This window comes from Oncorhynchus masou, chromosome 29, assembly GCF_036934945.1.
Source record: "Oncorhynchus masou masou isolate Uvic2021 chromosome 29, UVic_Omas_1.1, whole genome shotgun sequence".
NCBI lineage: Eukaryota > Metazoa > Chordata > Actinopteri > Salmoniformes > Salmonidae > Oncorhynchus > Oncorhynchus masou.
The window spans coordinates 82,005,317-82,031,547 of NC_088240.1; the positions used below are offsets into that span (position 1 = coordinate 82,005,317).

Here is a 26,231-nt window from a genome sequence, read left to right on the forward strand (position 1 = left end):
AACATTTAGAAAATAAGTTTATTCTAAAATCAGAGCCAATATGAAAAACATCACATCACTGAAAGATGGTAGAAGGAACAGGCAGCATGAGAAGGCATTTCCGTGACTACTATATACATATACAAATTTTATACAGGCAGAGTAAAAATAGAGTAATTGAAGCATAGACGGTAACCAGCAACATTGGCTCGGAGGCTGTGTGAAACATTCAACGTAGAAAAGCATGGGACATCCTTGCCCCAGAACAATGGAGAATATATCACTATCAAAATCAAACATGAAATATAAAAAAGTGAAATTGTCAAACAATCCCCTCCCATATGCAATACACTACTTAAGTCTGACATTTCCTGTCAGAAGAATACATTATTATACGTACAATCATCTAAGATACATGTACAACTTATGAATCAATTCAGGCTACAAGGTCATAATACAAATACAATAAATACGATTCTTGAAACTTTAAGATGGCAGACTTGTTCATGTTGCATTAGTTCATATGTTCTGTAGTGTCTGTGTTGCAAGTGTACCGCCCTTTGAGCACCAAAGGGTGAGGTGTCTGTTGTGCTGTGGTCCAGTCAAGTCACCAGACACTGCAACGGGTTTAATCCAGCATCTACACAGAAGCACACAGGCTTTAAAATAACATTGTTCTGACTGTCAGATGTTAGTTTGTAAAGTTAAGCATACACTAAAAGTCATGATCAGCGTTCATGGAGTCAAATCCAGACCCTGTTGTCACACTAAGGCCCTTGTTATAAAAGACACAATACCATCTATTGAAAATGTTATTCAAAACATGGGAACATGGGGCTTGGAGTGTTTTCTTTGGTGGCCAACTGTTCTCAAAAAGCACAAGACTGAACTGAGCTCTTTGAGATGATGGGGAAGCTGAGCAGGGTTATCAGGGTCAAAGGTCAAAACATTCAAAAGAGCACAGCTTTTAATTGAGGGCCATGTTAGGAAATTATTTAACCAGGAATACCATATGAGCTTTTTACAAAGAGGGTGGGTTCGCCAGGAAAAGTAGACAACAACTTGAAATGAATCAAACCATGTAGTAAGTTGTGTAAATAACTAATTTGGAACCAATACCACCCCCTCTTGTGCCCTTCCTTCCTATGTGCTTTAAAATACATATATTTATCATGCAGGACAGCTCCTCTCAAACGGCGAGCGCTGCAACTCTGAAGGGTCATTAAACTCAGATCCGTTAGGAAAACATCAAGTTCATCAAAACTCAAGTTCTGAAGCATAGGTTTCCATGTAGTTTCCATATGCAGCGAGTTCATTCATGTTCAAGTCCATACCATTTTGATTGCTTTTCCAATTTGTCATGACAGTTGATCAGAAAGAGCTCCACTTCAGGGCATGGCTGTGTTCTTGTACTCCCCCATTCCCTTTAAACATCCCTATTGTCACACGGTGCATCAATGAACATGAATCATTTCCACCACAGGCTGATATCCCCCAGTTTGTCAGTCTGTCCATCTCTCCCTCTCTGCTTTGAACCACATGTGCACTCCCATCTACTTAGAAATGTGTCCTCACAATCAGGCCATTGTGGCCCTTTAAAATCACACTGTGTTGGTGTGAAATACAAGATCTAGCATAACCACTAGGTAGTGATATGTATCCCTGTGTCTGAAATATCCTACTACAGGATAAATAGTATGAGCTACCACCCAGCGCTTGTGTTAGTATTCTACACAGTGACTGAGCAAATGGGGGGGGAGGAAATAAACCCATTGTTTATATAAACGTTAATGTACAAGAGACGTACTACAGAGACGCAAACAAAGTCATTCACACAATGTGGTGAGTCTCAACTCAGTGGGCTGAAGCAGCCATTTCTGTAGCCAGCAGAAATCCCTTGTTGCTTATTAATGAAAGTTAGGTCAGATAAAAGTATCAAAGTGCTTGAATGACGGTGGTAGAATTACCATTGCTTGAAGAACACTTATAATCTTTGTTTACAAAACAGTCTAAATGGCTGGGTGTGAATGAATGTGATGAAATTGATCTGCCATACGAAGACAGAAAAAGGCAGGTGTAGAGTGTGCGTTAAAAGCTCGCTCTGAATTTTGATTGGCTCATTCCTTTCAACCCTGCTGGTTGATTGGTCAATTTTCTTTCAAAGATACTTTTGATTGGTAGTGAGAATATAAAAACATGCTCAAACAAGAGTTTGAATGTATGTGTAACAGGACATTAAAGAAACAAAAATATGAGAGAGAGAGAGAGACACAGCTCAGCAAGACTAGCACCAGACAGACAAAGGCACAGATATAAAAAGGAAGCCCGTAAGTGACAGGAAGCTAGCGTTAGTGTGGTCAGGTCACTGTCCTGTCCTTCTGTTACTGCTCCTCTTTGTTTCTTCTCTGGTGTGGTGAACCTCCATTCGAAGGATCATCAACTAGATTCAGCCGTGGGGTGATTTATTTTTCTTGAGCGGATGGTCAGGGGGCCAGAACATAATTACAAATCATTTGCAAATTGACCGCAAGAAAGCCCAAACAGATAATATTTCACAAACAATTTCAAACCTTGCTTTCAAATCACAGATCTCTATTTTGCATAGGAATACTTTAGAACAGATTTCTTAAATTGAATCATTTAGAGTGGATTTGCTGGTGTTTAACTTATGTCCACCAATAAAAAAAAAAAATTGCATCCGCAGGTCTTCAGTTGGGGAACCCCGCTCTATTCTAAGGGTATGGAGGTGGCGGCCATTACTATGTTATTGCTCTGGTCTCTCACTCCTAGATCAATATAGCACATGTGGTCTCATGAGAGAGGAAGATTCCAGCATAACCATGGAGACAGACAGAGCCTTCCCATCAGCCGGTAACACTGTGTATAGCAGTGGAGGCTGTTGAGGGGAGGACGGCTCATAATAATGACTGGAACAGTGCAAATGGAATGACATTAAACCATGTGTTTGATGTATTTTATACCATTCCACTCAAGATATGACCACGAGCCTGTCCTCCCCAATTAAGGTGCCACCAACCTCCTGTGGTGTATAGCCTACCCATACTGCCCTACCAAGAAAAAAGGCAGTAACTGCTCATTTGGTCAAAAATGAGTTAGCATGTATTTAATGTAGCAAAAATGACTTGTGGGCAAGTGTAACAATATAACTTTAGACCGTCCCCTCACCCATACCCAGGCGCGAACCAGGGACCCTCTGCACACAACAACAGTCACCCATGAAGCATCCTTACCCATCGCTCCACAAAAGCCACTGCCCTTGCAGAGCAAGGGGAACCACTACTTCAAGGTCTCAGAGTAAGTGGCGTCACCGATTGAAACGCTATTTAGCGCTGCACCACTGCTAACTATCAAGCTATTTAACATCCGTTACACAAGTCTCCTGCCTCGTATTGTGTTTGAGAAAATGGGGTTGATATTAGCAGTAACTCCACTAGGTAACTGTGAAACTAAGGTAAATAAAAGCCATTTTTCTCAGTTCCACACTATGAGCAGTTACTGCCTTTTTGCTTGGTAGGGCAGAATAGCTCTGGTCTGTACATTCCTGCCCCCAACTCCTGTCAGTCAGCTACTGTATACATCCATAATCTAAAAGAATAGAAGGTCTGTGTGATGAAGTCATATGTTCTGTCCACAGCAGTAAAAGTGTGGTCATAATAAAAATAATAAAAAACACTACATATAGAGGTGTGGACAGATGTAGAATGATAACATATGAGATATTATGTTCGGAGTCACTGAAAACGGAACCCTAATACTGTCCACAAGAAGGAATGCACAAAGTAACAGAACAGAGAGTGATATAGAGCATGGAGTTCCTCCTCCACACTGTTGATGCAGGGGTGTCTAAGCCCACATCCCTCTCCCCTTCAGGCTTTGTGATAGGTGGGACAGTGTATGTGGGTTTCATGACACAGAGACTCCTGTAACTTAGTTGGAGAAGGGTTTCTAGCAGCATACCCATGTGTCTGTCTGGCTGACCAAGCCTTCAGACAGCCCCCACCTCCTCACACATATATACACCTCTCTCCCTCTTTGTTCCTCTCTCTGGCACCCAGTCACACTCTCCCTCTCTTTCACTTCACCCCCCCCCCATGCCGTTCAGTCAGCCTGAAGTATGTTCCAAACCTCCCCCGCAGAAAAGGAGGGATGGATCGACAGAGTGAGAATGGAGGATGCAAGACTACTCTCCCCCTCTCACTCTTCCACCCACCTCCTTGGTTCCAGAATCACCTTTTCCTCAGATGACTCCAGATCAGTTGTTACTGTGGGGGACACACAGGGAGGGAGGCCAGTGAGCCATGGGAAACACCATAGTGAAGATCTTAAGAAGAGGAGGAAAAGGATTGGGCCAGACTTACAAAGCAGATGTTAGTCTCTGGGATGATGTCTGATAGTGAGATGGCATCTTCATTACCCGACTGATCACCTGACGCTTCCACTTCCGCACCCATACTGAGAGACACAGAGAGAAGACTGATAAGGGTGTGTGTGTGTTCACGTAAGTGGGAATACATGAATCAGTGGTGTAATTCATTTGTGTACCTGTGGGAGACACCGTGGCCTTGGTCTGTGCTTGTTACTGCTCTATGTACCTCAACCCCTACTGACCTAGAGAGAGAGCGAGAGAGAGAGGGCGAGAAACACATGAGAAATGGATGACTTGAAGAGGAGGACTGACTTTGTGGATGAGAGGGGATGGAGGGTTGTGTTACTGTAGCGGAGGAGAGGAGGAGGTGAGTCCTGTGCTTCCTAATGAGGACGTGGAAAAGTTGGCCTCTGCATCCCCTGACCCTCCCGCCAGGGGAGGGGTCCTTGGCACCAGGTCTGGCCTGCCCGACTGCATGCCTGAACAGAAAGAGGGAGTAAAGAGGGGAACTAATGGCACAATTCCAAGTCCACCCCTAATCCCTTGTCCATACGCACTTCATGTAGCTCTGGACCCCCTTGACCTCTGATCAAACATACAATCAATGTTTGTGTTAACTGTTCACTCACCACTGTCTCCCTCTGCGTCAGCCTTGTTGAAGTGTGATTGGTAGACGAGTCGGGAGTCCACCACAGACTGTCCAGCAGCGTGGGAGAGGGGGGTGGGGCCTCCCAGGGTAGGAGCTCTCCTCAGACCCCCCGGACCCCCACCACGAGACTTCTTGGATGGGGAGAGCTTCACTGAGGGGTGGGGAAAACAAAATAACGACAGCACGTCATATCATAAAAAGTTAATATTGAAACAGAAGATACACACACACAGCAGTCTTACATGGGATCTTCTTGAACACTGTGTTACACATGAATTGTTGGAAGCGCTCAGCATAGAAGCCTGGTCTGTGCACCGACACTGTATCCTTCAGAGGAAAAGGAATAAACCAGTTACAACCTGACATAGGCCTGACATAAGCAGTGGCAGATCTGACACATGCATCTGTGGCATCGTTCATAATGTACTACAGGTAATGTGTCTGTGTGTAGGATCTTACCCCATCATGGACGAGGGCCTTCCACGAGTGTTCCAACTTCTTGATGAACCTGAAAAACAGTCTTCGTAAACGTAGCTCAGTTGGTAAAGCATGGCGCCAGGATAGTGGGTTCGACTCCCGGGACCATCCATATGTAAAATATAAGCACGCATGACTAAGTCGCCTTGGATAAAAGCATCTGCTAAATGGTATATACAGTGAGCTCCAAAAATATTGGGACAGTGACACATTTTTTGTTGTTTTGGCTCTGTACCCCAGCACTTTTTGGATTTAAAATGATACAATGACTATGAGGTTAAAGTTCAGACTGTCAAGCTTTGATTTGAGTGTATTTTCATCCATACCAGGTCAGTGTATCATTTCAAACCCAAAATGCTGGGGTAAAACAAAAAATGTGTCACTTTCCCAATACTTTGAGTACTGTGTCATTATATTACCATGTGAAATTGTATGAAGTCTGTACACAAGAACGCACACACACAAAGAAACACAAGCACCTACCTGTAGGACTGCAGAATGTCGATGATGCCGATAAAGACCAGCAACCTCTCTCCTTTAGAGTTCCTGGCTGGGATCCCGCCCATACTGAAATGACATATGCCACACCAACCAATCAGGGGCGGCAGGGTAGCCTAGTGGTTAGAGCGTTGGACTGGTAACCGAAAGGTTGCAAGTTCGAATCCCCGAGCTGACAAGGTACAAATCTGTTGTTCTGCCCCTGAACAGGCATGGCTTTAGAAGCTTCTAGGCCGTCATTGAAAATAAGAATTTGTTCTTAACTGACTTGCCTAGTAAAATAAAGGTAAAAAATAAAAATAAAAAATCAACAAATCCTGATTTACGTGACAGTTTGCATATTTCCCCAAGGTAATATTGTGTGATGTGTTGATTGACTCACTGGTCCTCAGACTCCAGGGCTCCCTTCCCACGGGCCTCTCCCTGTATAGACTCCATGGCTGTGCAGTACAGACTTTTCTGGGCCTGGGGTCGGCGCTGGTCTGGGGTCACTGCCCCCTCTGACCCCCCACTCTCCCCCATCTGCCCCCCACCTCGCTCCCTCTCTCTACTAGCCTGCTCCAGGTTATGGATCCCCACCAGTAGACTGTAGTCCATGATTTTAAAACTCTGCAGGAGCTGGAGCACACACAAACACATAAAGAGTTACTATACAGTAGACCCAAACAGCACACACAGAACACACACACCCTCCCTCCCTCACCAGGCAGTCTCTCTGGATGGTCTTGCTTAGGCGTTGTAGTTGTCCGTCTCCAGCAGTAGTCCATCAGGCAGATCCTGGATGAAGTCCAGGTCTTTAAAGGTGGGAAAAGTCTTGTCCCTCTCCTTGGCTGAGGCCCGTCTCTTATAGGTGGAACCCTTCATGTCGTACTTATGGTGCATGTGGACCACGCGAGGCAGCAGGTTGTTCATCACCACCAGGCGGATGTTCTTCCCTCCCGCCTGGATGCAGTACAGACCGTAGAACTTAGGGAGCAGGGTCCGTTTGTTCTGATTCAGGTTCTATAGAGAGGGAAGGGACGGGTAGAAAGGAGAGTGAAAAAAAGACGAGGCCACCACAGACAGCTAGGTATTATATAAACACTAAAACACAGGCCACCGCAGAATCTCCCCCCTCCTCCTTCAGTATCTCTCCATGAAGTCACCCCCACTCCTTCAATATATCTCAATGAAGCATCTCCTCCTCAAATATTTCTCCATGAAGTCACCCCCTCCTCCTCCAATCTCTCCACGAAGTCTCCCCTCCCTCCTCCTTCAATACAGTTGTTCAATTCAGCTTTTGTTTACATACACTTAGGTTGGAGTCGTTAAAACTCGTTTTTCAACCACTCCACAAATTTCTTGTTAACAAACTATAGTTCTGGCAAGTCGGTAAAGACGTCCACTTTGTGCATGATAAGTCATTTTTCCAACAATTGTTTACAGACAGATTATTTCACCTATAATTCACTGTATCACAATTCCAGTGGGTCAGAAGCATACATACACTAAGTTGACTGTCTTCAAACAGCTTGGAAAATTCCAGAAAATGTCATGGCTTTAGAAGCTTCTGATCGGATAATTTACATCATTTGAGTCAATTGGAGGTTGGAGGTGTACCTGTGGATGTATTTCAAGGCCTACCTTCAAACTCAGGGCCTCTTTGCTTGACATCATGGGAAAATAAAAAGAAAATCAGCCAAGACCTCAGAAAAAAAATTGTAGATCTCCACAAGTCTGGTTCATCCTTGGGAGCAATTTCCAAACACCTGAAGGTACCACGTTCATCTGTACAAACAATAGTATGCAAGTATAAACACCATGGGACCACGCAGCCGTCATACCCTTCAGGAAGGAGATGCGTTCTGTCTCCTAGAGATGAACGTACTTTGGTGCAAAAAGTGAAAATCAATCCCAGAACAACAGTAAAGGTCCTTGTGAAGATGCTGGAGGAAACAGGTACAAAAAGTATCTATATCCACAGTAAAACAAGTCCTATATCGACATAACCTGAAAGGCCACTCAGCAAGGAAGAAGCCACTGCTCCAAAACCACCATAAAAAAGCCAGACTGCGGTTTGCAACTGCACATGGGAACAAAGATTGTACTTTTTGAAGAAATGTCCTCTGGTCTGAGGAAACAAAAATAGAACGGTTTGGCCGTAATGACCATCGTTATGTTTGGAGGAAAAAGGGGAAGGCTTGCAAACCGAAGAACACGATCCCAACTGTGAAGCACGGGGGTGGGCAGCATGTTGTGGGGGTGCATTGCTGCAGGGGGGACTGGTGTACTTCACAAAATAGATTGCATCATGAGGTAGGAAAATTATGTGGATATATTGAAGCAACATCTCAAGACATCAGTCAGGAAGTTAAAGCTTGGTTGCAAATGGGTCTTCCAAATAGACAATGACCCCAAGCATACTTCGAAAGTTGTGGCAAAATGGTTTAAGGACAACAAAGTCAAGGTATTGGAGTGGCCATCACAAAGCCCTGACCTCCATCCTATAGAAAATCTGTGGGCAGAACTGAAAAAGCATGTGCGAGTAAGGAGGCATTACAAACCTGACTTAGTTACACCAGCTCTGTCAGGAGGAATGGGCCAAAATTCACCCAACTTATTGTGGGAAGCTTGTGGAAGGCTACCTGAAACGTTTGACCCAAGTTAAGCAATTTAAAGGCAATGATACCAAATACTAATTGAGTGTATGTAAACTTCTGACCCACTGCGAATGTGATGAAAGAAATAAAAGCTGAAATAAATCATTATCTCTACTATTATTCTGACATGTCACATTCTTAAAATAAAAGTGGTGATCCTAACTGACCTAAGACAGGGAATTTTTACTAAGATCAAATGTTGGGGACTGTGAAAAACTCAGTTTAAATGTATTTGGCTAAGGTGTATGTAAACTTCCAACTTCAACTGTATCTGTCCATGAAGTCTCCCCCCTCCTCCTTCAATATCTCTCCATGAAGTCTCCTCCCTCCTCCTCCAATGTATCTCCATGAAGTCCCCACCCCTTCAATATCTCACCATAAAGTATCCTGGTAGTAGCTTCTGGAGAAACTCAGCCTCTTTGTGCTGCACTGTCTTGATAATGAACTCATCATCACTGGACACGTAGAAGAGAGAGCCGCTGGCGCCGGAGTTAGACAGCTCTATCAGGCCATCGTTACACAGAGAGTACTGTAGGAGAGGAGTTAGGTAGCATCCTGACCACAGAACTACAACCAGACACAACCAATCAACCATAGAGAACTACAACCAATCAGATTCAATTAAGTTCATTTTTGTAGTCTACTGACCAGGTAGTCGTCTGGCCGGATGCCAAATAGTTCTCTGAAGTAGCGGAAGGCGATGGGGGCGTAGGTCTTAAACCTGAAATCACTGTAGTGGTGGGCAGGGGTCAGGTTACTGCCCTCACTGAGACAGAGAGAAGGGTGTTAATGAGTGCTGAATACAGGAAGACTTCTCTCAAGCATAAATGCAAGATGGGCACAGCCAGTGGTGTAGCACAGTTCAAGAAATATATATATATTTTTTAAATCTAGCTTATCTCATGCTGTTTTACACATCAATAATTATCTGCATATGCGATTTTAAAGATTTTGCCATGAAGCTGAGAGAACATGTTTCAGTTTTCTTAGCTAATCTCATGCTGTTTTACAGATTTTGCCATGAGGCTGAGAGAACGTGTTTCAGTTTTTCAGCCAATTTCCTGTAATTATAAACATTTCCTTCATGGTTTATGACATGTTCATATAGTATCTGGGGGCCCAACTTATATTTTTGGGGGTGTCGTGGGCCCCCATACCTCATGCGGGTGCTCAGGGGTTGTGTGCTACACCAGTGACACAGACACACAAAGAGAGACACAGACACACAAAGAGACACACACGTCTAACCTGGGGAAGAAGATGCTCTCGACTACCACAAAGTCCTGCATGAGAACATCTCTCTCAGCCTTCTGACTCAGGCTGCCCACAGTGTGAGTGATGCCCAGCTGAATTGCTCCTTTCAGGGCTGACGACGTAGTCTGGAGGGGGAAGTGGAAGCTTGGCTTGTCAAGAGAGATTGATAAATTCATTGTGTCTGAGGAATTCTCACGTTATAATTAATCTATGACTCTCAAATGCTTGTGTACATTACATTCTGCGAGTCATCATTGGGTGTGGACGAGGAAGGGTTTCAGGCTACGGGTAATGTTAGCACACATGTGGTGGTGTGTGTGTGTGTTGACCCCATGCTGACCTTCTTATAGGTGGTCTCTCCAGTGTTCGTCTCAACTCCTCTGTGTCCAATGGTCTTCTTCATACTCTGACTTGATCCAGGCATCTGAGACAGAGACAGAATGAAAGAGAGAGGAGAGAAAGATGGAAGAGAGGATGTGAAGAAATAAAAGGTATTAAGGAACTAATAAATGCACTGTAGAGTTGTGTGTTTGACTCCATTAAAACAAGTTTCACTGTCACCCTGTTCTCTCCATTGTTTGGTTTTATGACACACAGCTTAAAGGTAAACATCTGCCATTGACACACAGAAACCATCAAAACCAGTTCCCCCTCCCTTTCCACATATCCTGTGTCCTCTCCCTAGACAGAGAGGTGATATACAACACATCTTCACCAGGGTCTATAAATGTTGCGTAAATACACACACACTGTTCCCTAAACCTAAAGGTAGTGGAAAACACAGTTTCATCAACAGTGCTCCAGCATCATCAGCAGAGTGCTGTAATTAGTGGTCGTGTGAGTCAGGGATGGTGTCCGTCTTACCTCGGGGGATGCCATTTTCCGAGACCCACTGGACCCTTGAGAGGAGAGAGAAAAAAGGAAAACATATTAGAGAGTATAGTGATGGGCCTATTCTCGTTAGGCTCCTTCATGTTCCATGCAAAACTCAGTCCTCTTAGAATCTAATAGTTACCGACAGAACCTAGCTAATAATCACAGAGCTAGAGTCATGCTAGACAGCTGTAGTGATGAATTTGTCATATAGTATAGTAGTTTATGGAGGAAGGAACCTGCATTAGTGTCTGATCGGGTTGTGTGATGTCTGGAATGAAACATCGTCCCATCCAAACGTCATTGATATACATTGCGCACTGAGGGGTCAATTGGCGGGAAGAAAGCAATATAAAAAGACACATTGGTTATACCAGAACTGTGATTTGGGGCATGTCGTCATTGTTCTTATTCAAATTGTTACAAAAGCCACAAACAAGTTCATTAAATCATTGTTCAAAACAAGGCTTATTTATTATTTCTACCTTGTTCTTGGCTACAGAAGGATTTTCAAACTGGAAGGTGTATTATTCTCTTGTCCATAAAAGACTCAGATATCAGTTATATTAGAAGACCTTTAAAAACAAATATTAAGGCCGTATCCAGTGTATTGTTATTTCATCTTGATCATCTGGAAAAGCACATTTGTGACATTCTTTCTTCCATTAGGCTACTTTCAGTCAGTTTCAAAAAGTGGATTTCACTTAGTAACTATAGTGTAGCCTACCGACACGAAATCTGAAGAAAAACCTATGGCTGACTTTTAGTGGAGGGAAAAGCACGTCTTTGCCTGTTTGGCAGTGTTTCGCTCAATTTCAGGCCATATGACAAAGGTGAGCCAGCAGACCTTACCCAAGGCACTTGCAGAATATGCTAAAAGATTATCAGGGCAAAGGATGGAGAGACTACTGCGGAGTTCGATACTCTGGGGGTGAACATGCTGGTGTTCCTTGTTATAAATAATCATTTGTTTTATCGGATTGTATATTTAGGATTTTTAGACTAAGGATAATAGGTCTATTAGTTAAGCCTAAACCAATGTTCATTCAAGTGTTATAAAGAATGTAAAAGGCTAAATAATAATTTACTTAATCTGATTGATGTTGACTATTTTATAAGTGCACAATTTGTAAGCTATTCAAAAGAAAGTTGTTTGCGAGACAACTCCGACAGACTCATCATTCATTTATTTTTTTGTTCACGCTTATTGAAAGTGCTGCTGCAGGAGCTTAAACCCGATTGTCCGTTGCACAATTCAATGACATTAATAAATACTTAGACAATATTAGTTTAAATTGTCAAAGTAACGTTTACTGCAATTTATTAACAGTAGCCTATGTGTAAGGCCTATATTATTGGCTGTTTGGTTTGCAAAGAGAGATTTAACAGCACAATTTATTAACAGTAGCCTATGTGTAAGGCCTATATTATTGGCTGTTTGGTTTGCAAAGAGAGACTTAACAGCACAATTTATTAACAGTAGCCTATGTGTAAGGCCTATATTATTGGCTGTTTGGTTTGCAAAGAGAGATTTAACAGCACAATTTATTAACAGTAGCCTATGTGTAAGGCCTATATTATTGGCTGTTTGGTTTGCAAAGAGAGATTTAACAGCACAATTTATTTTTCATGCTCTCCGCTCTTTCTACATTGTTCTCTTTCATTATGTTAATAATCTAACTACCACATGTATTGAAATTGTAGGCTACAGCAATTAGGGTGTAGGCCATTTGGCATGCCGCCCTGCTGTGTGCTCACTGCACTGTTGTGAGCGAAGACTCCAGCCGTGTAGTCAAATTCAAATATGTTCAACTGTCGTTTGACATCGAGATGTCATCATCTGCGATGCAATCGTACAATCGCCCAAACCGAGTGTCTGACCGAATTGCTTCATTGCAGTCTTTCCACTCCATGCACAAAACCTAATAAACTTCAGCGTAATTTTGACTTGAGAAGAAATTTGCCACAGTAAATGCTCTAAGTTAATTACAAAAACAGCCATCAACCATGTAATTTTCCACAGATGCCGAGCCATGGTTAGACCTACACAGCCACGGGAATGGATAGGCCTAGGCTAACTGCTGCTCCCATTCACATTGTGCTCTAGATTTACACCACTTTTCCCTCTAATGTTGCTTCCATGTCAGCCTGCCCTGGATGCTGTTGTGGTTGGGCCTTTGCCTCAAGCCTAAAACAATCCAGGAACCCTTGTACTTCAGTCACTGCTCAGGATGCATTGCATTTGTATGACGCTTTTCACTAAATTCTAAAACACCAAATGTTGTAGTTTGTAGTTACAACATTTAGTTACAACTACCCTTACTGAGTATCTGTTACTTAGTGCCTCTCCATCTCCAGACAGTATAGTATTACAGCAGAAATCCCCTCTCATACAGTCTACCACAGAGCAGATACTGTGAGAGAGAGCATAGAGCAGCGGAAGGGCAACAAGTTAAGTGTCCACTCGCTGCATAACACACCACACACACAGAGCAGATACTGTGAGAGAGAGCATAGAGCAGTGGAAGGGCAACAAGTTAAGTGTCCACTCGCTGCATAACACACCACAAACACACACAGAGCAATGAGTGGACATAGCCTGGTATTAGGTTTAATGGGGAACACCGGATACAGGGAAAGATCAGGATGGTCGGAGGAAGTTACGAGAACTCTTGGCATCGACACAGGGACATACGCCAGTCTCTGCAAAACATAACCCCAGTCTGATATTGTGTCTAGACCCCTGGGTCCTCTTCCACAGGTCTCTGGCAGACATAACTCCAGTCTGATACTGTGTCTAGACCACTGGGTCCTCTACCACAGGTCTCTGGCAGACATAACTCCAGTCTGATACTGTCCCTAGACCACTGGGTCCTCTTCCACAGGTCTCTGGCAGACATAACCCCAGTCTGATACTGTCCCTAGACCCCTGGGTCCTCTTCCACAGGTCTCTGGCAGACATAACCCCAGTCTGATACTGTCCCTAGACCACTGGGTCCTCTACCACAGGTCTCTGGCAGACATAACTCCAGTCTGATACTGTCCCTAGACCACTGGGTCCTCTACCACAGGTCTCTGGCAGACATAACTCCAGTCTGATACTGTGTCGAGACCACTGGGTCCTCTACCACAGGTCTCTGGCAGACATAACTCCAGTCTGATACTGTCCCTAGACCACTGGGTCCTCTTCCACAGGTCTCTGGCAGACATAACCCCAGTCTGATACTGTCCCTAGACCACTGGGTCCTCTTCCACAGGTCTCTGGCAGACATAACCCCAGTCTGATACTGTGTCTAGACCACTGGGTCCTCTACCACAGGTCTCTGGCAGACATAACTCCAGTCTGATACTGTCCCTAGACCACTGGGTCCTCTACCACAGGTCTCTGGCAGACATAACCCCAGTCTGATACTGTCCCTAGACCACTGGGTCCTCTACCACAGGTCTCTGGCAGATATAACCCCAGTCTGATACTGTGTCTAGACCACTGGGTCCTCTACCACAGGTCTCTGGCAGACATAACCCCAGTCTGATACTGTCCCTAGACCACTGGGTCCTCTACCACAGGTCTCTGGCAGATATAACCCCAGTCTGATACTGTGTCTAGACCACTGGGTCCTCTACCACAGGTCTCTGGCAGATATAACCCCAGTCTGATATTGTGTCTAGACCACTGGGTCCTCTACCACAGGTCTCTGGCAGACATAACCCCAGTCTGATACTGTCCCTAGACCACTGGGTCCTCTACCACAGGTCTCTGGCAGATATAACCCCAGTCTGATACTGTGTCTAGACCACTGGGTCCTCTACCACAGGTCTCTGGCAGACATAACCCCAGTCTGATACTGTCCCTAGACCACTGGGTCCTCTACCACAGGTCTCTGGCAGATATAACCCCAGTCTGATACTGTGTCTAGACCACTGGGTCCTCTACCACAGGTCTCTGGCAGATATAACCCCAGTCTGATACTGTGTCTAGACCACTGGGTCCTCTACCACAGGTCTCTGGCAGACATAACCCCAGTCTGATACTGTGTCTAGACCACTGGGTCCTCTACCACAGGTCTCTGGCAGACATAACCCCAGTCTGATACTGTCCCTAGACCACTGGGTCCTCTACCACAGGTCTCTGGCAGACATAACTTCAGTCTGATACTGTGTCGAGACCACTGGGTCCTCTATCACAGGTCTCTGGCAGACATAACCCCAGTCTGATACTGTCCCTAGACCACTGGGTCCTCTTCCACAGGTCTCTGGCAGACATAACCCCAGTCTGATACTGTCCCTAGACCCCTGGGTCCTCTACCACAGGTCTCTGGCAGATATAACCCCAGTCTGATACTGTGTCTAGACCACTGGGTCCTCTACCACAGGTCTCTGGCAGACATAACCCCAGTCTGATACTGTCCCTAGACCACTGGGTCCTCTACCACAGGTCTCTGGCAGATATAACCCCAGTCTGATACTGTGTCTAGACCCCTGGGTCCTCTACCACAGGTCTCTGGCAGATATAACCCCAGTCTGATACTGTGTCTAGACCACTGGGTCCTCTTCCACAGGTCTCTGGCAGACATAACCCCAGTCTGATACTGTCCCTAGACCCCTGGGTCCTCTACCACAGGTCTCTGGCAGACATAACCCCAGTCTGATACTGTCCCTAGACCACTGGGTCCTCTACCACAGGTCTCTGGCAGACATAACCCCAGTCTGATACTGTCCCTAGACCACTGGGTCCTCTACCACAGGTCTCTGGCAGACATAACCCCAGTCTGATACTGTCCCTAGACCACTGGGTCCTCTACCACAGGTCTCTGGCAGACATAACTCCAGTCTGATACTGTGTCTAGACCACTGGGTCCTCTATCACAGGTCTCTGGCAGACATAACCCCAGTCTGATACTGTCCCTAGACCACTGGGTCCTCTACCACAGGTCTCTGGCAGACATAACTCCAGTCTGATACTGTCCCTAGACCACTGGGTCCTCTACCACAGGTCTCTGGCAGACATAACCCCAGTCTGATACTGTCCCTAGACCACTGGGTCCTCTACCACAGGTCTCTGGCAGACATAACCCCAGTCTGATACTGTCCCTAGACCACTGGGTCCTCTACCACAGGTCTCTGGCAGACATAACTCCAGTCTGATACTGTGTCGAGACCACTGGGTCCTCTATCACAGGTCTCTGGCAGATATAACCCCAGTCTGATACTGTGTCGAGACCACTGGGTCCTCTACCACAGGTCTCTGGCAGATATAACCCCAGTCTGATACTGTGTCTAGACCACTGGGTCCTCTACCACAGGTCTCTGGCAGACATAACCCCAGTCTGATACTGTGTCGAGACCACTGGGTCCTCTACCACAGGTCTCTGGCAGATATAACCCCAGTCTGATACTGTGTCTAGACCACTGGGTCCTCTATCACAGGTCTCTGGCAGACATAACCCCAGTCTGATACTGTGTCGAGACCACTGGGTCCTCTACCACAGGTCTCTGGCAGATATAACCCCAGTCTGATACTGTGTCTAGACCACTGGGTCCTCTATCACAGGTCTCTGGCAGACATAACCCCAGTCTGATACTGTGTCGAGACCACTGGGTCCTCTACCACAGGTCTCTGGCAGACATAACCCCAGTCTGATACTGTCCCTAGACCACTGGGTCCTCTTCCACAGGTCTCTGGCAGACATAACCCCAGTCTGATACTGTCCCTAGACCCCTGGGTCCTCTACCACAGGTCTCTGGCAGACATAACCCCAGTCTGATACTGTCCCTAGACCACTGGGTCCTCTACCACAGGTCTCTGGCAGATATAACCCCAGTCTGATACTGTGTCTAGACCACTGGGTCCTCTACCACAGGTCTCTGGCAGATATAACCCCAGTCTGATACTGTGTCTAGACCACTGGGTCCTCTACCACAGGTCTCTGGCAGATATAACCCCAGTCTGATACTGTGTCTAGACCACTGGGTCCTCTTCCACAGGTCTCTGGCAGACATAACCCCAGTCTGATACTGTGTCTAGACCACTGGGTCCTCTACCACAGGTCTCTGGCAGACATAACCCCAGTCTGATACTGTGTCTAGACCACTGGGTCCTCTACCACAGGTCTCTGGCAGACATAACCCCAGTCTGATACTGTGTCTAGACCACTGGGTCCTCTACCACAGGTCTCTGGCAGACATAACCCCAGTCTGATACTGTGTCTAGACCACTGGGTCCTCTATCACAGGTCTCTGGCAGACATAACCCCAGTCTGATACTGTCCCTAGACCACTGGGTCCTCTACCACAGGTCTCTGGCAGACATAACTCCAGTCTGATACTGTCCCTAGACCACTGGGTCCTCTACCACAGGTCTCTGGCAGACATAACCCCAGTCTGATACTGTCCCTAGACCACTGGGTCCTCTACCACAGGTCTCTGGCAGACATAACCCCAGTCTGATACTGTCCCTAGACCACTGGGTCCTCTACCACAGGTCTCTGGCAGACATAACTCCAGTCTGATACTGTGTCTAGACCACTGGGTCCTCTACCACAGGTCTCTGGCAGACATAACTCCAGTCTGATACTGTCCCTAGACCACTGGGTCCTCTACCACAGGTCTCTGGCAGATATAACCCCAGTCTGATACTGTCCCTAGACCACTGGGTCCTCTACCACAGGTCTCTGGCAGACATAACTCCAGTCTGATACTGTCCCTAGACCACTGGGTCCTCTATCACAGGCAATGACTAAACTTTTTCCATAATCCAAACTAAGCTTGGGACTTTCCCTGTGACTCACCGAGTTGCCATCTTCCTTTTTGGTAGGGATGTGCTCATTACCAATCCTCTCTAAGAATAAATTCAACCCTGCAGACCCCAGGCCCAGCCCCAACTTTATCCAGCACAAGAGATAACATCCAATAGCCTATTGTAAAACATTGTCAATTTGTGCAGCAAACATGCCAACATAGAGAAACACAGCAAACACGTGTGAAAAATCTAGAAGCAAAATATGTCTGGTATTTTCTCAATGTTATCACATCGTCATGACAATGCTTGAAATATGTGCTCCCCACAAAAGGATTCACCATTAAAATTGTGTGCGTGTGTGAGATTCGCCTTCTCACCCACTCCATGAGAACTTCAGGCCTGTAACCAATAGCAACTGCTATTTCTGAGTTTCAACATGTGTTGAAATATTATAAAATTACAACCAGTTGGCAAAAAACTTGTCTGCTGTTATTGTAATAGTGTGGGCAGGTCAGAGTTATGTTGAGGACAGTGAGAGGCAAGAGGAGGGAGACCTACTGAAAATATATCATGGAAAGGTGGTGTACTGATAGCAAAACAGGAAACAGCCTAACGGCTACTTGTCTGTGATATTAGGCTAGGCCTATTCAAATTGTGAGATGGATGAAATCAATCAATTAAACCAATCCACATTACTTGAGCAAACACCACAAGGATTAGTTCTTTCAGGGAGTGGAGAGGCACTGTGTCTTGCTAAACCATGTTGTAGCCATTTCACTGCAAAATGCATTGCACACACAATAGAAAGCAAACACGAACAATAGAAAACAACCATTAACAGCCTGTATTTGGTCCACTCATTCTTTGCTTGCACTCAGCTTGCTCAAATGCCACAAGGCCCTGTAATGCAATGCCTGTAAGAGGCACTCACAGGAACGAAGCACACGCTCAGCCACTATCTCACACACAAACACACACTGCAACATCATGCAGATACCTCTCTGCAAGGCTCTCCTCCAGAACTGAGTCCTAATGTCTATGGAAGATACAAAACAACTACAACCAGTTACACATGAAGAAGGCATGCATGCAACCAAATTAGGCCTCAATCACATTGCTCGCCTCTAAATTAGCCTAAATGGACCACATGCTACAGAGTAGAGGTCGATCGATTATGATATTTCAACGTCGATACCGATTATTGGAGGACCAAAAAAGGCGATACCGATTATTGGAGGACCAAAAAAGGCGATACCGATTAATCGGCTGATTTTTTTATTTTTTATTTGTAATAATGACAATTACAACAATACTGAATCAACACTTATTTTAACGTAATATATTAAATAATTTAAATAATTTAATATATTAAATCAATCAAATCAATGAAACATTTTCAATTTGGTTTAAATAATGCAAAAACAAAGTGTTGGAGAAGAAAGTAAAAGTGCAATATGTGCCAAGTAAGAAAGCTAACGTTTAAGTTCCTTGCTCAGAACATATGAAAGCTGGTGGTTCCTTTCAACATGAGTCTTCAATATTCCCAGGTAAGAAGTTTTAGTTTGTAGTTATTATAGGAATTATAGGACTATTTTCCTCTATACCATTCGTATTTCATTAACCTTTGACTAATGGATGTTCTTATAGGCACTTTAGTATTGCCAGTGTAACAGTATAGCTTCCGTCCCTCTCGTTGCTCCTCCCTGGGCTCAAACCAGGAACACAATGACAACAGCCACCCTCAAAGCAGCGTTACCCATGCAGAGCAAGGGAAATAAACACTCCAAGGCTCAGAGCGAGTGACGTTTGAAACGCTATTAGCGCATGCTAACTAGCTAGCCATTTCACTTCGGTTACACCAGCCTCATCTCGGGAGTTGATAGGCTTGAAGTCATAAACAACGCAATGCTTGACGCACAACGAAGAGCTGCTGGCAAAACGCAAAGAAAGTGCTGTTTGAATGAATGTTTACGCGCCTGCTTCTCCCTACCAGCGCTCAGTTAGATGCTTGTATGCTCAGTCAGATTATACGCAACGCAGGACACGCTAGATAATATCTAGTAATATCATCAACCATGTGTAGTTAACTAGTGATTATGATTGATTGATTGTTTTTATACGTTTAATGCTAGCTGGCAACTTACCTTGGCTTACAGAATTCAGTCTCCTTGTGGAGTGCAACTAGAGAGGCAGGTCATTATAGCGTTGGACTAGTTAACTGTAAGGTCGCAAGATTGGGTCCCTCGAGCTGACAAGGTGAAAATCTGTCGTTCTGCCCCTGAAAGAGGCAGTTAACCCACTGTTCCTAGGCCGTCATTGAAAATAAGAATGTGTTCTTAACTGACTTGCCTAGTTAAACAAAGATTAAATAAAGGTGTAAAAAAAAAAAAATTTTTAAAAACCTGCCAAATCGGTGCCCAAAAATACAGATTTCCGATTGTTATGAAAACTTGAAATCGGCCCGAATTAGTCGGCCATTCCGATTAAAAAGTCGACCTCTACTACAGAGATCTAGAAACAAGCAGGGCTTCATTTAAGAAAAGCTTGTTTTTACAATAGGATTTCAATAACATCCTAGTTCGACATTGTGTCGAAACATTTCCACAGTTACAATGAGGGTGCGTGCATACTAAACATATCTCCCACTGCCAGCGCAGTTCAGTTCAAAACGCATGTTGGCTGTTTGCCTGCTAGCAGCCTGTACTGTAGCCTGCATGTAGAGCAATAATATGGGACACTCCCCTATTTTTGTCTGACAGACTAGAGTAAATGTGCTGGTTATTGGCCTAATTTATGAACTTATACAGTACCAGTCAAAAGTATGAACACCTACTCATTCCAGGGTTTTTATTTTTACTTTTTTCGACATTGCAGAATAATAGTGAAGACATCAAAACTATGATATAACACATATGGAATCATGTAGTAACCAAAAAAGCTAAACAAATCAAAATATTTCAGATTTGAGATTCTTCAAAGTAGCCACCTTAACCTTGATGACAGCTTTGGCACTATTGGCATTCTTTCAACCAGCTTCATGAGGTAGTCACCTGGAATGCAATTCAATTAGCAGGTCTGCCTTGTTAAACGTTCATTTGTGGAATTTCTTTCCTTCTTAATGCATTTGAGCCAAATCAGTTTCTTCAAGTGCAGTCACAAAAACTATCAAGCACTATGATGAAACTGGCTCTCATGAGGACCACCAAAGGAAAGGAAGACCCATGAGCGCCAGTTTCATCATAGTGCTTGATAGTTTTTGTGACTGCACTTGAAGAAACTGATTTGGCTCAAATGCATTAAGAAGGAAAGAAATTCCACAAATGAACGTTTAACAAGGCAGACCTGCTAATTGAATTGCATTCCAGGTGACTACCTCATGAAGCTGGTTGAAAGAATGCCAATAGTGCCAAAAAAATCTGTCGTCCTGCCCCAGAACCCGCTGTTCTTAGGCCATCATTGTAAATAAGAATTTGTTCTCAACTCACTTGCCTAGTTAGACAAAGGTCAAATAAAAATCCCCTGCTGCAGAGGATTTTTATTTGACCTTTGTCTAACTAGGCAAGTCAGTTGAGAACAAATTCTTATTTACAATGATGGCCTAAGAACAGCGGGTTCTGGGGCAGGACAACAGATTTTTACCTCGTCAGCTTGGGGATTCGATCCAGCAACCTTCCAGTTACTGGCCCAGCGCTCTAACCACTAGGCTAACTACCGACCCCCCAACATAAGCTCAAGTTCAGGATAAGTACATTAGTTACCAGCCTCAGAAATTGCAGCCCAAATAAATGCTCCACAGAGTTCAAGTAACAGACATCTCAACATCAAATGTTCAGCAGACAATTCAGAGTGAATCAGGCCTTCATGGTTGAATTGCTGCAAACAAATCACTACTAAAAGGACACCAATAAGAAGAAGAGACTTGCTTGAGCCAAGAAAAACAACCAATGGACATTAGACCGGTAGAAATCTGTCCTTTGGTCTGATGAGTCCAAATGTGAAATGTTTGGTTCAAAACCAGCATGTCTTTGTGAGACGCAGAGTAGGTGAATAGATGATCTCTGCATATGTGGTTCCCACCTTGAAGCATGGGAGAGGTGTGATGGTTCTTTGCTGGTGACACTGTCAGTGATTTATTCAGAATACAAGGCACACCTAACCAGAATGGCAACCACAGCATTATGCAGCGATACGCCATCACATCTGGTTTGGCTTAGTGGGACTATCATTTGTTTTTCAACAGAACAATGACCCAAAACACACCTCCAGGCAGTGTAAGGGCTATTTGACCAAGGAGAGTGATGGAGTGCTGCATCAGATGTCCTGGCCTCCAAAATCAGCCGACCTCAACCCAATTGAGATGGTTTGGGATGAGTTGGACCATAGAGTGAAGGAAAAGCAGCCAAAAAGTGCTCAGCATATGTGGGTACTCCTTCAAAAAAAAACATTCCTCATGAAGCTGGTTGAGAGAATGCCAAGAGTGTGCAAAGCTGTCATCAATGCAAAGGGTGGCTAATTTGAATAATCTCAAATATAAAATATATTTTGATTTGTTTAACACTTTGTTGGTTACTACATGATTCCATATGTGTTACTTCATTGTTTTGATGTCTTCACTATTATTCTACAATGTTGAAAATTATAATAAAAATAAATTAAAAAAAACTGCAATGAATGTGTCCAAACTTTTGACTGGTACTGTATAGTGAGAACACCCTGTATCATTTGTGTGTGTAAGTTCATTGGCCTAGTTCGCAGTCCTGTCAGACTTAGATCCCCATAAAGCAATCAGGCTCGTTATTGCGGGACCAAAACAGACCTGTCTATTCTCATGACCTGACTCAAACTGGCTAGCTACTACAGTCCCAAGGGAAGATCAACTGTAACAAACACCGTAGTCAAGCTGATAAGAGCCTGTACGATAACAGGCTTAGAAAGGTGGAGAAGACTCTCCTTTCCTGACCCAGCATCAATGTTCACATCATAACCTCTGATATCAACTGATTCTGAACAAGTGAATAATGTGACCACAACCAAAAACCAAATCAGTCAGTTCTAGACCTGGGGAAATAAACCAAACATTTTCAACATTGATCACTTATCGCAGGCATTTAGCTGATATCATTAATTTCGATCCATAGCCTATACTAGAAAAATGTGAAGTTTGAAATGAAATAAATTGGGCGATTGTTAATGGGACAATTGATAACTACAACCATCAAACCAGTAGTAGTATAAAGGATGATTATTATTTTTTTTAACTGTGGCGAACATTAATGTTATAAACGTATCGTTCTCGCATCAATTCAGGCAATTTAACACGATATGGATTTATCTCCCAGCTCTAGTCAGGACTCCATGTGAATTCCTCTTCCTCTCTGTGACTTCCAGTGAAGTTCTCTGTAAATGTGCTGGAATAATAGAGCAGAAGGCTCTTCTTCAACCACATAGACCTACATTACTCAGATTATTGCTTATTCTCAGGTAGCCGTTGTGGCAGGTAGCCTAGTGGTTAGAGCGTTGGGCTAGTAACTGTAAGGGTGCTAGGGTCGATTCCCTCGAGCTGACAAGGTAAAACTCTGTCGTTCTGCACCTGAACAAGGCAGTTAACCCACTGTCCCTAGGCCGTCATTGTAAATACAAATTTGATCTTAACTGACTTGCCTAGTTAATATTCTTTTTTTTAATATCCCATGGAAGCGAAATCTGTATCCATTCCACCCTAAACTAACATTACTTAGCCTAATTGATTAGTGACTGCCTGATTTTGTCAGGAGTCCAAAAGCTGTAGAACAACATTACCGTGTCAACAACATAGACATGACCACCACATTCTATCCACGAAAACAATTGTGCTGGCATCACAAGTAAATATTCAACACACACCTAGTTTGCTAGCCAACATTGCTGGCTGGCCTCAGTTTGTTGGGTTGGCTAGTTAGCCGGCTAACATCAATTAACAGGTGTTTCGTCCTACTACGAGATGCGGCAAATATTACAAAATATCAACAAAGACCCACTGGTTTCGAGCATGGCAAATAGTTAACAGAGGCAGTAAATTAGTCAACTAACGTTACTGTAGTTAATTAACATTGCTGGAGTTCGAGAATTTGCCCCATTCAGGGTGAGCTAACATTAACAACAACTGATTGAAAATAACCAAATTTTCGGGTGTGCGGCTATCCCATCCCAAGCCCTTAATACAAACACCATAAAGTACATGACCCAATTTCAAGCGTGTAACGTTAGATGCCTAGCTAGCTATAACGCAAACCATCCGATCCGTTTGTTGATGTTAGCAAACTAGCTAACAGCAACTGTGATAACGTTAGCTCGCTCAGACAGGAGAAATGAAGTTAGTTAAATTCAGACAAAATTACCATATTCAGCTACAGGCTGTGCTGAATCTGTAGTTACGTTAATTAGATTGACGGAGACCTAAATTAGTTATAGATACCTGTCGGAGCAGTCAATCCCGAATCAACTGGAACGGCGGTCGCCATTTTGGATTGGCCGGTATCAGAACAGAGAAATCTTTGGTATGGGTATCCACCCAGCTCGTAGATGGCCAGCGGCAAAGTCAAAATGGGCTATATCGTAAAAATATATGAAATCCAAAATGTGCTATTTGGTCTTAATTTGGGGTTAAGGTTAGACATACAGTCGGCAGTGTGGTTCTGGTTAGATTTAAAATAAAAATGTAAGAAGATCAATTGTAGAAATAGGCTGGTTTAAGACTTTGTGTATCTCCCTTAGACCGGTTCGTACATAAAACATTCTAAATAAGGCTGCAAAGACATCGATTTAATGGCGATGGGGGGGCAGAGATAATATGCATACTTTCTTTATGAAACACCATTTGCCACCACCATGATAGAGTTGCTAATGCTAGTTCCTGATGTTGCGCTCTTCTTCGGTGACGTTTAACGGCGGTTGGCATCCAATAAACTTGCATTACCGCCACCTACTAGACTGGAGTACAACTCCCTTATACTTTGCTTGAAAAAAAAATAAACAAATATCCTACCAACTACAAAAAAAATGAATAAAAATTACCCTACTCCACTATTTAAATCTTTTTAGTCCTACCTCAGGCCAACAACCTTAACACATCCTGTAATTCGTCTAATGTCAAGCACGCACACCCAAATATCTCTCTGCAGTTGCCACCACAACCTCATTTTTCTATGAATAAATAAATAAATATATCCCATTTAGCAGACGCTTTTGTCCAAAGCGACTTACAAGTCGGCTGGGGCCACTACTTTTACATATGGGTGGCCCCAGCGGGAATCGAACCCACGACGCTTGGCGTTGCAAGCGCCATGCTCTACCGACTGAGCCACACAGGACCCTTAGGTTCCATCCCTACAGTTGATAACCATTGCTATAAATGCCCAAAATCCTATCTTCCAGAAACGTATATTACTTGTTGGCATGTCCCCCTGTACTGGTACAGATCTACAACTCACACCACTCCTATCAGGATCCCTCCCCTTGACCTATCTTACTCTACTTTCTTCAATGCCTCAATATATCTCAACTTCTGCACTACTCTAACCCTGGAAACCTCAACCTGCCTCTCTTGCACTGGACATTTTTGATCCTCAGCCCCATCGGCACCCCTACAACTGACACATCCTGTGTGGCTCAGTCGGTAGAGCATGGCGCTTGCAACGCCAAGCGTCGTGGGTTCGATTCCCGCTGGGGCCACCCATATGTAAAAGTAGTGGCCCCAGCCGACTTGTAAGTCGCTTTGGACAAAAGCGTCTGCTAAATGGGATATATATATTTGGGATATATACCTTCCCCAATGCTACACATTCCTTTGTCTCATGCCCTTCTGCACACTTCTCACAACTCGGAATCTCCTTCCAACACACTGCTGCCACATGCCCAAAAGCTTGACACCTGTAACAACGTAATGTATTCGGCACAAAATATTGTACAGGATACCTTAAAAATTCTCACATCACTTTATTGGGCAAAGACTCAACATCAAAACTCAAAAGAACAGACAATGACTCAGCAGCACAAACACTGGGAATCTTCCCCTTCAGTTGGTCAACTTTTACATTTACTGTTAACCCAGTAATCAATCCTTTCAATGGTGTGTCACGGGATTCTTCTGATGAAGGAGAGGTGGACCAAAATGCAGCGCAGTAGTTGTCCATGGTTTTTTAATTAGAAAACTCACCATGAACACATAACCAAACCAAACAGTTTTTCCCAAAACTTCACTCCTACTGTCACACTCCTCTTTATCCTGACCCTTGGGCTCAGAGAACTTCACCACACCGACCACCTCCGATACTTCAACCTCATTCATTTCCATTTCTCCTCCTGTCTTCAGCTCAATCTGCTTACACTTTCTACAATTCTTCTTTAACAAATGATCTCCCTTTTTTCCGCCATTTGTAACCAACTCAAGCTCAGCCTCTTCCTTCCTCTCTCTCTCTTAGACCTCCTCTGCCTCTCTTTTCCCTCCATTCCTCCTCCGTATTCCAAATATACACCTCCTTATGATAATACTGCACTTCTCCTGACATACATCTTGTTCTTGCATTCTCAAGGGATGCCATTTAGCCGGCTGTCACAATCTCCACAATCTTCGTCTTGATGTTCTTCTTTATCAAAAGCTACTGCAACACTTTTCCATTTCAAACAAGCGCGCTCTTCCCTGATGTTGCCCTCCCAGTTCAGCCAGGGGTAAACTAACATAGCAGGCATAGAAAGAAG

General features: G+C 44.1%; 1 pseudogene; it reads right to left on the bottom strand.

Annotated features, from left to right (window-relative positions):
* LOC135520744 (phosphatidylinositol 4-phosphate 5-kinase type-1 alpha-like) lies at nt 1–24,392 on the bottom strand (annotated as a pseudogene).
* Nucleotides 24,393–26,231: the final 1,839 nt, after the last annotated feature.